Source organism: Aotus nancymaae, unplaced genomic scaffold, assembly GCF_030222135.1.
Source record: "Aotus nancymaae isolate 86718 unplaced genomic scaffold, 86718_ANA_hifiasm-v0.15.2.pri h1tg000007l, whole genome shotgun sequence".
NCBI classification, from domain to species: domain Eukaryota; kingdom Metazoa; phylum Chordata; class Mammalia; order Primates; family Aotidae; genus Aotus; species Aotus nancymaae.
Window position 1 is genome coordinate 55,043,423 of NW_026988418.1, and position 15,428 is coordinate 55,058,850.

Consider the following 15,428-nt stretch of genomic DNA (forward strand, 5'->3'; position numbering starts at 1 on the left):
TCATAATATGGCTCCTGGTTTTCTTTATAAGAGGCAGTGGGAAGATCTGACTAGATGAAATGCATCAGTAACCAAACTGGCATTTAAAATAGAATGGGATAAACAGTGTATGGGGTTATTGGAGGCACATTAAGAAAGGACACCTAGTCTGTTTTGGGAAGGAGTATGGTAAGAGAAGACTTTGTAGAGAAGGAGAATAGGGCATTCGAGGGAGAGTCAATGGCAAGTGCAAAGGCATGAATAAAGAGAGCAAAGCGTATTTTGGAAATGTAACGCCTTGGTTCAGCTTAGCCCACAGGGCAAGCATAGACAACAGAGGAGACTTGAGGAATGATAACTAGATTGGTACACTATCATAAAAGGACTTGTCTATCGTGCTGAGGAGGTTAGACTATCTTAATGGCAGTGGCAAAGGATGGCATCAGATTTACAGTTCAAGTGATCATTTTGGCCTTGGCATAAAAGATACATTAGGGAAGGATAAGCCTGGAAGTAGATAGATGAAAATAAGGAGCCATCAAATGCAGAATGAAGCTTAGGCAGATTTCAAGTGATTTTCAAGAAAGATGTGATCAGAGGTTCCAGATAATAACTATTACATTAACACTTTCTTTGTTTGTTAGGAGCTTATTTCTCACACTGACCAAACCTTTTGAAGTAAGTACTCTTCGTACCATTTATAAATACACTTTACAAAGGATTCTGCTTTGAGGCATGACAGAGTTAAATAATTAGTCCAAAGTCAGAGTTAGAAAGTAACAGAGCTAAGATTTGAACTTAGGTAGTTTGGCTCCAGAGTCTGTACTCTTAACCACTATACCACCACCAAGAGGTCAAATAAAATAAGTACCAAAAAATGTATTTTTGAATTTAACAACCAGGAACTTAATCATACAGGCAGAAGTAATTCCAGAGCACTGGGGACAGAAGCCAGATTGCCATATGGGTTAAAGAGTGTGTAAACCACTAGGAAGTAAGGACACAGAACTACTGTCTCAAGTGTTTTCTGGTTATTATGACACTGAGCTTCATGGCTTGTTTTAATTAAGACATCTTACAGATGTCAAAATTTAGAAATATCTGGACGTTGTACACACTCTGGTTATTTAAATGTCTAACAATGGTTCTTAAGCATTTTGAGAAACCTTTAAAAATCTGTTGAAAGGTACGTGCCATTACTCCAGAAAAATGCTCCTGTGTACAAGCACACCAAGTACCACATACTGTTTCAGGCTGTTCAAGGACTACAAAGTCTGTTCATGACCTAGTGGTCCATGTTTCCTCAGTTAAAAGCTCCAGAGATACAGGATGTGGAACTCAAAGGTAAGTACCCAGAGCCTTGAAAACTCCAGTTATGGTGACTTGGAAGAATTCTACAATTCGAATTAACTTTGTGGAGAGATGTATTTTTGAAAAATTGTATGTACCCAAAAAAATACATATCAAATAATATTTTCCTGTAGTGTATTCAAGGATCTGGTTCCACAGAAAAATACTGTTTTGGTCTCAATTCCTCAAAATCACATTTAAGGAGCTTAAGATTTATATTTTCCACTTAATAAGTCTTACAAAAGCTAGTTTTTTTGTGTGTTTTTTGTTTTTTGTTTGTTTTTTTTTTTGAGACGGAGTTTCGCTCTTGTTACCCAGGCTGGAGTGCAATGGCGCGATCTCAGCTCACCGCAACCTCCGTCTCCTGGGTTCAGGCAATTCTCCTGCCTCAGCCTCCTGAGTAGCTGCGATTACAAGCATGCGCCACTATGCCCAGCTAATTTTTTTTTTTGTATTAGTAGAGACGGGGTTTCACCATGTTGACCAGGATGGTCTTGATGTCTTGACCTCGTGATCCACCCGCCTCGGCCTCCCAAAGTGCTGGGATTACAGGCTTGAGCCACCGCGCCCGGCCAACAAAAGCTAGTTAAGAAGGAAAATAGATAATCATTTCTGCACAGATAGGATTTAGTAAAACACATGTAATAAAACATCTCATATCTTAAATTTCCACGTTGTTGGTAGCTTTCATGATGAAGGGCTCGGGTATTGGTGGCTGTACAATTAAGGTTTTTGGTAGTGAAGTTAGCAGAACTAGTAGACTCCTACCTGGTGGGTTTTTTCCTCCAGATAGCTCAGCAGGAAGGTAAATAGCAGTCATTGTGTGTGTGACAAATTTTGAGATAGAATGAGCAAATCGAATCTCACGTCCTATTCATAGTACTGTCAGGCAGGTTTCACCTAGCAGTATAAAACTATCTCAAGCAATTTAGTCACTCAGTTCTCAGCAAATTTATTTCAAGTACTGTAACAATTCATGTTTAGATTAGAAAAATCACTAGAAATTTGCCTTCCATATAGTAATCTATACTTTTTTCTCTCATTTCCTTCATTTTTGTAGCACTAAGTATTAGGCATTTTACAGGTATAATTACAATTCTTAGAAGCATTTTCTGTGTGCTTGCCCAAGGTCACATAGCTAGCAAGTTAAAGCAGATTGAAATCCAGGCCTGCTAGACACCAAATTATTATTTAAGAATACTTTTCACTACTCCTAAATAATGACACAGATACATTTGTCTTACGCACTTCACTTGTACTGTCAAGTTAGTATGTTTATTTTGAAAAGTGTTTTTTACAATTTTTATTATTTCAGTACCTTTTAAATTCATTACCTCTTCTTCCTTTATTCTTTTTAAATAGTTTTTGCTTTTGTTATTTTGTTTTCCCCTTTTTACTCTTGGCTTGTAATACAGCTTTCCTTATTTGCTCCTTTCTCATTTGATCTCAGTATTAATCGAACCGTTTTCAACATGTGATTCACTAAAATTTTCACCATTAAAAAAAAATCCCATTTTTTCTATGTCCTTTTGCCCATTCTCTTCTCTTTGCGTCACTTCTTTTATCTTTTTCCATTTTACTTTCATTTTTTTGTTTCCCTAGATGTTGTTTTACATATAAGTTAATGTACTGCTGCAATTTTGCATCTATAAATTACAGCTTCATAATCAACTGAGTGCATTTATTCTTTATTTTTAGGCCTAAATTTATATTACCTTTTACTGACTTTATAATATACTGTGCTCTTTCATTTTAGTCTGCACATTAGCCAAAGAAGATAGGCCATATTTTAAGAAATCTGTTTGTAAAAAATGTCAAGCATGGCAAGAATTCTTCAAGAAAAAAGCTCCTCTAATTTGTCGTCTGTGTTTAGAGCTTCAACAGTTAATTGTATTACTGATAACTCCCCAATATACCTTCAGACTTGTGTTTTGGGCCCAAGTTTTTTTGCTTTTTATATATCTGTTTTTGACTATCCCATAAATACTTAATTGCATCTAAAATATATTACCTCCATTCCATTGCTCTCAAAGATAAAACCAAACCTGTGCTTCTTACTATATTTCCAATATTTAGACATCATTTGCCATTCCTTTATCTGAGCTACATGTCATGAATTGTATTAGACTCCTCTGTTTTCTTCTTTCACCTCTAACTAGACTGTTGACCAAAATCTTTTTTTATATAACTTTCAAAAGGTATTTCATTTCTTACATCATTTCCATCCTTTATGTTTTGGGTTTAAGCACTCATTAACTTTAACATGGATTCTTGCGGTACCCTCCTTACTGATTTTGTTACATGTCCCTCTTATGTCAGTACTACCATGATAATACCATGGGTAATTTTTTTAATGCTAATCATACTGCATTTTCTTTAGAATAAAAGATCAAATACTCCAGTTTGCCATTCACAGTCTGGCCTCATTGTACCATTCTAGGCTCATCTCCTGCCACTCCCCACCACTGTTACTTTGTTTCAGCCCACACTAAATAAGCTAGCTTCTCAAACCAGTCAAACACTTTACCTTGTGCCTTGGCTCACTGTATGCCTTTTCTGCAGAGTATCTTTTTGTATACTTCTCTCCCATCCTTTTCCCTTTAAACCTGCTGCTATGGCTTGGGTGTTGTTTGGCCCCTCCAAAACTCATGTTATAATTTGATTGCCAATGTAATAGTAGGAGATGGTACTTTTAAGAGGTAATTAGGTTGCTAAGATGGATTAACATCTTTTTCTTCACACTGAGACTGGGTGGGTTCTCATGGGTATGGTTAGTTCTCAAGAGAGTGAATTGCTATAAAACAATACTGCCTCTTCTATTTTGCACTTTTCGTTTGCACATACTCGGTCCTCTTCTGTTTCTCTACCATGTTTTGATGCAGCATGAGGCAATCATGAGAAGCACCCAATACAGCTACCTGATCCTGAATTTTCCAGCCTACAGAACCATGTGCTAAATAAAATTCTTTTTAATAAGTTACCCGCTCTCAGGTATTCTGTTATAGCAACAGAAAACAGTTTAAGATACCTGCTAGGTTCCTAACCTTGAGGGGCTAGAAAACAAAGCCAGAGGTCCAATAACAGCCTCTGCAGAGTTAGAACACACAGCTCACAAGTGCTGAGCTCAGCCATTGCCCCTAAAATCTTGCAGAAATGACGCCAGTTGGCTGAACCCAATGTATACAACAATCAAACCCCAAGGGCATAAAAGAAGACAAAAGCAGAAAAACCTGTCCAAGAAACAGCAGCTTCAAAGGTTGAAGCAACATCATACCAGGCAGATGAGAACCAGCACAAGAACTCTGGCAATCTAAAAAGCCAGAGTGTCTTCTTACCTTCAAACAACTGCAGTAGTTCACCAACAATGGTTCTTAACCAGGCTAAAATGACAGAAACAGAGTTCTGAATATGGATAAGAATGAAGACCATTGAGATTCAGGAGAAAGTTGAAACCCAGTCAAAGGATTCTAAGGAATACAATAAAACAATACAGGAGATGAGAGATGAAATGGCCATCATAAGAAACAACCAAATTGAACTGATAGAGCTGAAAAACTCAAAGAATTTCAGAATATAGTTGCAAGTATTAATAGCAGAATGAATGAAGCTGAGGAAAAGATCTGAGAACTCAAAGATCGGTTCTCCTAAAGAATTCAGACAAAAATAAAGATTAAAGACAAATGAACAAAACCTCTGAGAAATACGGGATTATGTAAAGAGACCAAATCTATGTCTCATTGGCATGCATGAAAGACGGGGAGGAAAGCAACAACTAGGAAAACATTTCTGGATATCATCCATGAACATTTTTCCAACCCTGCTAGAGAGACCAACATTCAAGTTCAGGAAATGCAGGGAACCCCTGCAAGATACTGTACAAGATAACCATCCCCAAAACACATAGTCATCAGATTCTCCAAGGTTGAAATGAATGAAAAAATATTAAAGACTAGAGAGAAGAGGCAGATCACCTACAAAGGGAGCCCCGTTAGGCTAACAGCAGACCTTTCAGCAGAAACACTATAAGCCAGGAGACACTGGGGTCCTATATTCAGTATTCTTAAGTTCTAACTAATTTCATATCCAGGCAAACTAAGCTCCATAAGGAGAGGAGACATAAGATCCTTTTGAGATAAGAAAATGCTAAGGGAGTTTGTTACTGCCAGACCTGTCTTACAAGAGGTCCTGAAGGGAGTGCTAAATATGGAAAGGAAAGATCAATACTGGCCACAACAAAAACACACTTAAGTACATAAACCTTTGACACTATAAAAACCACACAAGTTTGCATAGTTACCAGCTACCAATACAATGACAGGACCACTGACACTATAAAACCACACAGACAAGTCTGCATAGTAACCAGCTAACAACACAGTGACAGGATCAAATCCACACCATACCAGTGTTAACCTTGAATGTGAACAAGCTAAATACCCCAATTAAAAGGGACAGAATGGCAAGTTGGATAAAGACCCAACAGAATGCTGTCTTCAAGAGAACCATGTCACATTCAATGACACCCATAGGATCAAAGTAAAAGGATGGAGAAAAATTTACCAGGCAAATGGAAAACAGAAAAAAACGGGTTGCTATTGTAATTTCAAATAAGGCAGACTTTAAGAAGAAAGAAGACAAGGAAGGGCATTACATAGTGGTATAGGATTCAATTCAACAGGAATACCTAACCTAAAATATATGCATCCAACACAGGAGCACCCAAATTCATAAAGCAAGTTCTTAGAGACCTATGAAGAGACTTAGATAACTACACAATAATAGTGGGAGACTTCAATATCCCACTGACTTAGATCATCAAAGCAGAAAGCAAAGATATTTGGGACCTGAACTCAATACTTGACCAAATAGACCTAATAGACATCTATAGGCCTCTCCACTCAAAACAACAGAGTATACATTCTTCTTGTCTGCACATGGCACATACATACTCTAAAGTTGACCACCCAATTGGCCATAAAACAATCCTCAGCAAGGTTAAAAAAAAAAAAAAAAAAAAAAAAAAAAAAAAAAAAAAACCAGCCACACTCTCAGACCACAGCACAATAAAAATTGAAATCAATACTAAGAATCACTCAAAACTGTACAATCACATGGAAATTAAACAACCTGCTCCTGGATGACTTTGGAATAAACAATGAAATTAAAGGAAAAATTAGGAAATTAATTGAAACTAATGAGAACAAAGATACAACATACCAGAATCTCTGGGACACAGCTAAAACAGTGTTAAGAGGGAAGTTTATAGTGCTAAATGCCCACATCAAAAAGTTAGAAAGATCTCAAATTAATAACCTAACATCACAGCTACAGGAACTAGAGAAACAAGAGCAAACCAACCCCAAAGCTAGTAGAAGACAAGAAATAACAAAAATCAGAGTAGAAAGAAGTTGAGACATGAAAAACCATACCAAAAATCAGTAAGTTCAGGAATTGGTTATTTGAAAGAATAAATAAGGTAGATAGACCACTAGCTAGACTAATAAAGTAGATCCATATAAACATAATCAGAAATGACAAAGGGGACATAACCACCAACCACACAGGGAAGAAAAATCCCTCAGAAACATCTATAAGCACCTCTGTGCAAACAAACTAGAAAACCTAGAAGGAATGAGTAAATTCCTGGAAACATACAACCTCCCAAGATTGAACCAGGAAGAAATTGAATCCTTGAACAGACCAATAACACGCTCTAAAATGGAATCACTAATAATAATTTTTAAAAACCCTACCAAATCAGAAAAAACCTAGAACCAGATGAAGTCACAGCCAAATTATACCAGATGTATAAAGAAGACCTTGTATCATTAATACTGAAACTATTTCCAAAAACTGAGGAGGAAGGACACCTCCTTAACTCATTATATGAGTCCAGCATCATCCTTATACCAAAATTTGACAGATACACGACAAAAAAGAAGGCTTCAGGCCAATTACCTTGAGAAACATAGATGCAAAAATCCTCAACAACTCAATTTGCTGTACTAGCAAGCCCAAGCCCAGCAGCATATCAAAAACGAATCCACCACAATCAAGTAAGCTTTATCCCTGGGATGCAAAGTTGATTCCACATATGCAAATCAGTAAATGTGATTCATCACATAAACAACTAAAAACAAAAACCACATGATTATCTCAATAGATGCAGAAAAGGCTTTCAATAAAATTCAACATCGCTTCATGTTAAAAACCCTCTACAAACTAGGTGTTAGAGGAACATACTTCAAAACTTAGATATAAAACCTAAAACTATAGAAGCCCTGGAAGATAGCCTGGGAAATACTATTCTGGACTTAAGACCTGGCAAAGATTTCATAACAAAGATGCCAAAAACAATTGCAACAAAAACAAAAATTGGCAAATGAAATCTAAAGAGCTTTAGCATAGCCAAAAACAAAGAAACAAAAAGATGAACAGAGTAAACAGATAACCTACAGAATGAGAGAAAATATTTTCAAACTATGCATCCTACAGAGGTCTAATATCCAGAATTTATAAGGAACTTCATAAGCAAAAAACAACCTCATTAAAAAGTGGGCAAGGTCATGAACAGACACTTTTCAAAAAAAGACTTACACGTGGCCAACAAGCATATGAAAAAATGCTCCACATCACTAATAATTAGAGAAATGCAAATCAAAACCACAATGAGATACCATCTCATACCAATCAGAGTGCCTATTATTATCAAGTCAAAAATTAACAGATTTTGGCGTATTTGCAGAGAAAATGGAACACTTATATACTGCTAATGGGAATGTAAATTAGTTCAGCCATTGTGCAGAGCAGTTTGGTGATGTATCAAGTAACCTGAAACAGAATTACCATTCGACCCAGCAATCCCATTATTGGATATATACCTAAAGGAATATAAATTGTTCTGCCATAAAGACATATGCACGCGTATGTTCATCATAGCCACTATTCACAATAGCAAAGACATGGAATCAACCTAAATGCCCATCGGTGGTAGTCTGGATAAAGAAAATATGGTACATATACACCATGGAATATACACAGCCATTAAAAAAATGAGATTATGTCCTTTGCAGCAACGTGAATGGAGCTGGAGGCCATTATCCCACACTAAATTATGCAGGAACAGAAAACCAAACAACGCATGTTCTCACTTTTAAGTGGAAGCTAACCATTGAGTACACATAGAAAGGAACAGCAGACACCAAGGCCTACTTGATGGTGGAGGATGGGATGAGGGAGAGGCTAGAGAAACTACCTGTTGGGTACTATGCTTATTACCAGGTAATAAAATCATCTGTACACCAAAACCTAAAATAAAAGTTTTTTTTTAAATGCAAAATAAAAAAGCATATAGCAAAACAAACAAAAAAGACTCCTGCTAAAGTTCTGCTCTTCTTTCAAAGACTCAGTTCAAATGTCTCTTTGTAAAGCCTTTCTGACATTCTCATACCCTCCTTCTCACTGACCTGGGAGAAGTTATGTTCTCATCCTTAACTTGTTCATATTTCTACTCTAACACCTACAAATGTAGTCAGTGTGCACTTGTTTGTCTCCTTGGCTACACGCTTTATGAGATGCCTGAGATAGAGATCAATTATTATTCAATTTGAATCCTTGGCGCTGGGTGCAGTGGCTGACACATTGGAGGTGTGCAACAAACATTTGTGGGATAAGTTCATTGAATTACAAAGACATATGTACATGTGTTTTGGAACTGGGTTGTTTCATAAATCATAGGCACACACAATTTGAATAAAAGAAGAAAACAAAGTGGGGCAAAATGGTATAGGCCTAGCAATGGAATGGGGAAAGAAAGGCATGTTGAAAGTCACGACGAAAGAGAGGACCAGTAAGATTATATCAACATATGGCAAATACATTGGAGAAGAGGAAGAAAATACAGCAAGTGCAATTGATTCTTTGATGGCAGAACAATTGAAAGGTAAGGGGACAAAGAAGAAGAAATTAAGGCATAGAGACAAATTAGACTTGGGGAGAAAGCTCAGAAGTCAAATATAACAACGGATCTTGGACTGGAAATGTTTCCAATTGATAATTACTTTTATGTTGAGATAATATTTAGTGAGCATTTCAGATCCGTTAACTACTTAATTTTTTGAAAACGCGACTCCAGTTCAGTGATAAATGCCTTGACCAATATGCCATGTAAAATAAGAAATATTTGACCATACTCAAGGAACTGGTTTTACTGGCTTAGTTTTGACGAACTGATGGAAATTGGTACCAGCTAAACTCTCAATTATTTACTTCCTGGTTGTGTAGGTAGGCAGTGAGGTTTGTTGGACTGGGCATGCAGGGACAAGCAGTTAGGTCAATATATGGACTGAAGATTGTATCTATTTGTCTGCCTGTTGTTTAGCTATTTGCATAAAATATGCAGAATGGGTTTATTTGCACACTTAAAACTTTAGAATAAAAGAACTTTGACTTTCAAATTGGGTTTTCTTGATTTTTTTTTTTTTTAATTTTTATACTCCACCTTTTCTTCCATCTTTCTCAGACTAATTTTTCCCTAGTAGCAGAGTTGAGACTTAATATTACAAAACTCTACTTGCTTTTAGGAATCACATAAAAAGAAAAAGAAGACACTAAAGAACCTCTAAGCAAAAGTTTAAGAAGTTCTGCTATAGTCCATCCACTTGTTTGTGTAATTTAAATATATCCGTTTTTGCCACAGTAATAGCGTAGCCTTAGCCTTGCTAGAATCATATACAAAGCAGAAGACTTCTTTCTATAAATTAATTAGACACTATGGTGTAAAACAGACATTGCTGAAAAGGGATAAAACTGCAACAGAAACAAATTACTTACATTGAATGTAGTAGGTGAATGAGTGAAAAGAGCATTGAACTGTGAATTGGGAGACATGATTTCGAGGCCCAGCTCAGCACTTTGGCAGAACTTCAGGTAAGTTTTTTAGGTACTGTGTACTTCAGTTTCCCCATGTGAAAATGAGAGTAACGTCTGTTCTGCCTACTTCGTGTGAACTATTTGAGGCTAAAGGAGGCAGAATGCAATAATGGTCCTGAAGATTTTATAAACATTGACGTGATGTACGAGTATACCATACTGTATAACTTTTATTACTGTTACAACTGTTTAAAAAACATTTGTGACCGGGGCAATCCTGCCTCTTCTCTGGAGACTAACGCCCAGTTTCATAATTGTTTTACTCTTCATAGGGAAAAGGGAATTATTCCTGTTATATACTGCAATATTTAGGATCCTCTAGCAGTCAATTTCTCAGGCTATGACTTCCTGTTCCCAGAAGAGGGCAGCAAAACTCCAAAGGCTCTGCCGCGTCCCTAATTAGAGTGTCTAGTTTTTCCTGGAGAGGAAAAGAACTAACTATATTGTAAAAAACAGCCTTTTAAAAATAATGATAATTAGGTGACAAAGCTAAACCTATTACAATAAATATAACAAACATTCACTCCAAATAACATTTTTCCTTTTCTGTGTCCTGTGAAGAAAATAATTGACTGTTTCTTTAATCTCATGTTAATAATTTGACCTTTATTTCCAGAAACTCCTAGCGATGTTTGTCCATTTAACCCTAGATTTGTGGATCTTACTTACTGCCAGTTTTTAAATAAATTTTTTTTGTGTGTAAAAGAAAAGGTATTCAGGCCTGATTTATAGTTTAAGATGCCTACCTAAGTACAAAGAATGATACTCAGCAGTGTCTACATAAGTTCCTATCATACAGCATACATTCGTCATTCAGAGAAAATGTTATCTACAGCTAATCTTTCTAATTATTTTATTAGTCAAATATCTGTGCTTTTCTATCTTTAATCAGTGAATCATCTTGTAATGACAAGAGCAACCGACATTTAAACTTAACCCACTTAGGCCAATTTTTTTTTTTTTTTTTTTTTTTTTTTTTGTCAAAAATCAGACCTTGGTGATGACCTTGAGCAGTAGGGTATAAATAACTCCAACAAGTGTAGCGTTCCAATAACGGAACACTAGGCAAATTAATAGCATATATGGTGCTCTAACAGACATGTTTTCCATTTGATACTCACCGTAGCCCTGTGAAGTTGATAGCTACTATCCCCCATTTTACAGATACATTTTCTAATTTGTAAGCAGAATAGCTGTCAAGAGAGCTCTAAGTGGTGGGTAATTTCTTTTGTAATTGTTAGAAGAGCGAATTCTGAATGAGAGGCTTTTTCTGTCTGCTCTACTACAACCAGAGATGGAATAGGAAGGCTTTCAGTTACAGTTTATCAGTTCCTTCTGCTTTTGCCAGTTAATCTCTAGCTTTGCTCTTTGGTAAAAACTACCCTGTTTCCCACTCCACTTCTGCTACCACCACCACGAAGTCAGAGTCCTTTCTATTCCAGCTAAACCTCTTCCTGTTCTTGAGAATTGCATCACATTCTTGGCTTAATGTAACCAACACCCCCACATTGGCACCAGGGACTGTGTAGCCTTCTTTATTGGCTAAAAGTTCTTGTCTGGTGAGCACAGAATAAGTCACTCACTTCCTGAATTTCAGCCCTGGCTGAATTTGCTTCTGGAAAAAAATATATACATATTCCTCAGATTTTTGTTTGTTTCTTTGCAAATCTTCACTCCAGCCCTGTCCTAGAGTGAGCAAGATTTACCAAATAGGGATAGTGTGAAAGGGAATTTGGAGGATAGAGGTAGAGGGAAAAGGAATAGTATGTGTAGCTTGCTGAATGAAATGTCAGCTGTTGCTATTTCCATTTCTTTACTTCTCACACAATTTTTAACCCAGTCTAATCTGACATTGGCTCCCACTGTATTGAAACAGCTTTCACTAAAGACACTAATGCCTCCTCACTCCCATATTACTAAATCTGGCGGATACATCAGTTTTTGTCTTACTTGGCATCAGAGTAGCATCTGATGCTTTTGATAACATCCTCTTTGATAGATTCACTCTTCCTTCGTATTATTATTTTTTCCTTATCTTAGTCATGGGTCTTCAGCATCCTTTGCAAGCTCTTCTTTCTCTATCTACTCCTAAAGTACTGGTGTGCCTCAGAACCCTGTTCTACATCAGCCTCTTTGCTCTGTAAACATTCTCTGTGAGAAATATTATCCCTTTCCATGGCATTATTGAGATCTGTCTGCCAATTATTTCTAAATCACTATCTCCCCTGAACTCCAGATTTATATATTTGACTGCTTTCTAGAACTTCTTCAATTGGAAATTTCTGGAAGCATATTAACCAACTCCCTCCCTCAAACCTATTCCTCTTATAATGCTCCTCATCCAAACATATGCCACACCATCTACCCAGTTTTCTAGGCAGAACTGCAGGATTCATCCTTAATGACTCTTGCTCACCTTCCACATTCAGTCAATAACAAGTTCAATACAATCTACATATTTGAATCCACCCACTTCTCCCTGTCCCCACTGGCCTCAGTGATCACCATCTATGTGGCGTTGTGTATGTCTCTTTGCAAGTTTCCCGCCCCCAGGTTTTCTCCCCTCGGATCATTTTTCACTAGCCACTAGATGATGATTTACATAAATGCAGTTCTTTAAATTCACTACCTGTGTTTAAAATTCTTTCGTAGCTACTCACTATACTCGGGATGGAGTCCAAACTTCTTATCACAGTTCATAAGCCTCTCATGATCAGTAACCTGCCATCGGTCTGAATTCCACTCACAACACCTCCAGGGTTTCAACACGCCCTGCTTCCTCTTGCCTCTAGGCGTTCACAGATGCTGTTTCCTCTGCTCAGAGCATTCTACAGTGGGGCCTGTAACACATCTAGACTGAATTCTAGCCTCAAATTACCGTTTATCTTATTCCTGAATCAGAACTGAACTTGAATACTTAATTTTTTAAATTAATTATTGAATTAAAACCAGGATTTATTTTATCCTATATATTTCTTTGAAAAATGCAGACAAGGGTATTTTCTAATGAAAGTGTATTTGAACTAATTAACTTAGGGTTCCGTTTTTTAAAATCATAGCTGAATGTAAACCAGGACATATTTTTTTCAGGTACTGGAATGTTTTCTTGGTTGTTAATCATCCTGACATTCTAGATTTGGAATTTTTCCTTTTCAGCTGACTTCTAGCAGTCTCCTGTCTTACCTCTCAACCCCTTATCCTCTGGTTGCCCTGTACTTGGCCCTAGATGGATCCAGTTTGCATGCAGTGGTAGCTGTTGTGAGGCTGCGGTTAAATAGAACTGCTCAGACTGCAACAGGAAAGCACTGAATCGAAAGCAAAGGGGAGGAAGCACAAACCGATACCCACCACAAAGCTCCTGAGTGCCCAGCATGAGCCAAGCCGCACCCTCTGATGAGGAGTCTTGTGGAGGAGTAAGAAGCCACAGACTTTAATAAATCGTCAGAGGACAGCCTGTCCTCTGCTTCTCCGATCCAGCCTTCCCGGGTCACCATGAGTTTCACCAGGTACTGACCTAAGAAGCTGGGTCATGACAGAAAAGCGACCAGAAATGTAGAAGCTGGAGGAAGGTGCCAGAAATGAATGGCTGTAGACCGTTTTATCTCAAACTCTCTATCCAGTTCAGCGTGGTGAGCACGAAATTCTGGGGGATGAGAATGTTTCTGAGGAGCTTCCTGCTTGGGGTGATTCCCGGGTGAAGACTCCTGAAAATGTTCCCTAAAAATGCCTTTGCTATCTGCCTGAAAGGCTGCCTCTAGAAGTGGCCGAAGCAACTTTTTAAAATTTTATAACTAAAAATAAAGCCCTTGTGAGATACAGTTAAGAGAACTTTAAATTTACATTAAGGTATGATGACTATTTTTAGATTCTTTCCTGACTTCAGTGGAGGGAGGAGAAAGGAAGCAGATGGGAGCAGCAAAGACACATGTTACCTACTTGATGATTCCGCCCATGGCTTACCCTGTTTACATTTGCCCCCTTTGCTATCAAAGGAGACACTAAGAAATGACAGGAAAGGGAATGAAAAGTGTGGGAAAATATATGGGAACTTAGTGTAGATTTCAAACACCGGTAAGGTGGGGAACTCCTTGGAACTCTAGAGCTTCGCCTCTTCAGGTTCACTACCTCAGAATTTGAGAAGGTGAGATTTGGGCCCTACTTTTGCAGCTGGAAGGTCAGAACATGAAGAATAGAGGTAACCATCTCAGTCTGGAGGAAAGGTTGCTTGGTGTGGCTGGAAGTGGGCACTTGTGTCATCACAGAGTGCCAACCTCACACTTCAGATAACAGAACAGGAAATACTGTTAGTGCTGCTGGGAGGGCAGAGGACTGACTGTGTATCCAAGACCATTAAGTTATTTACTCACCTCCTTGTGTTGTACTTTCTATCCTTCAAGGGACCAGACCTGGCTGCGGGGAGCACTGGGCAATAGATGAAGCGGTCCATCAAGCCAGTCTCTGTTTCCTGCAGCCTTCTTGCCCCTCCTATCACATTCAGCTTCTTCAATCTGCTCAATCAGAAAGTCTTCCAAGAGCAACATCATTACCGATATTTAAATGGAGGAATCTCAGGCATTGTGATAGGAGAGGGGAGTAACAATGGCCTCTTTACAAGTGGTAAAAATTCGTGCTTTACCACAACAACAGTGAATTGGAAAGAATCTAATAAAGGAAATAGAACAGAATTTGTAGTCAGACGACTTTGTTTTGAAACTGTTCTTCCTTCCTCCCTCCCTTCCTTCTTTTCTTCCTTCCCTTCAGAAAGGAAAGGACAGGGAGGATAGCCATAGAATGGAAAGCTCCTTAGACCTCAGAGGAACGCTGCCAGCTTCCCAAGTCTGAGTGCCTGCCTAGAGTTTGCTTACTTTCTTCAGTAGTCAAGGACATGCCTCAAGTTGTGTTTAATACCTATGTATGATCCAAACTGCAGTAGGTGGATGACTGCATTCCCCAGGTGCAATCTTTCAGAATGTGACCTAATGTAGTGTATCACTTTCCTTAGACAAGGAAAAATTAGCAACATGAGTGCAAAGAGAGGGAGGCAGCTTGTGTAAGCTACTCTAAGAAGCTTAGCTGTGAAAGAAGAGAGAAAGGTTGGCTAGAGAGGTTCAGGAATGCTTATAGACTTGAGGAAAATGCATAGTGAGAGATCTCAGCAAGAGACTTCA

General features: G+C 37.9%; 1 protein-coding gene across 1 annotated transcript in view; it reads right to left on the reverse strand.

The window, feature by feature from the left end:
* PDE4DIPP2 (PDE4DIP) overlaps nucleotides 1–15,428 on the reverse strand; it is a 295,357-nt gene that overhangs the window by 269,151 nt on the left and 10,778 nt on the right. The window lies entirely within an intron of this gene.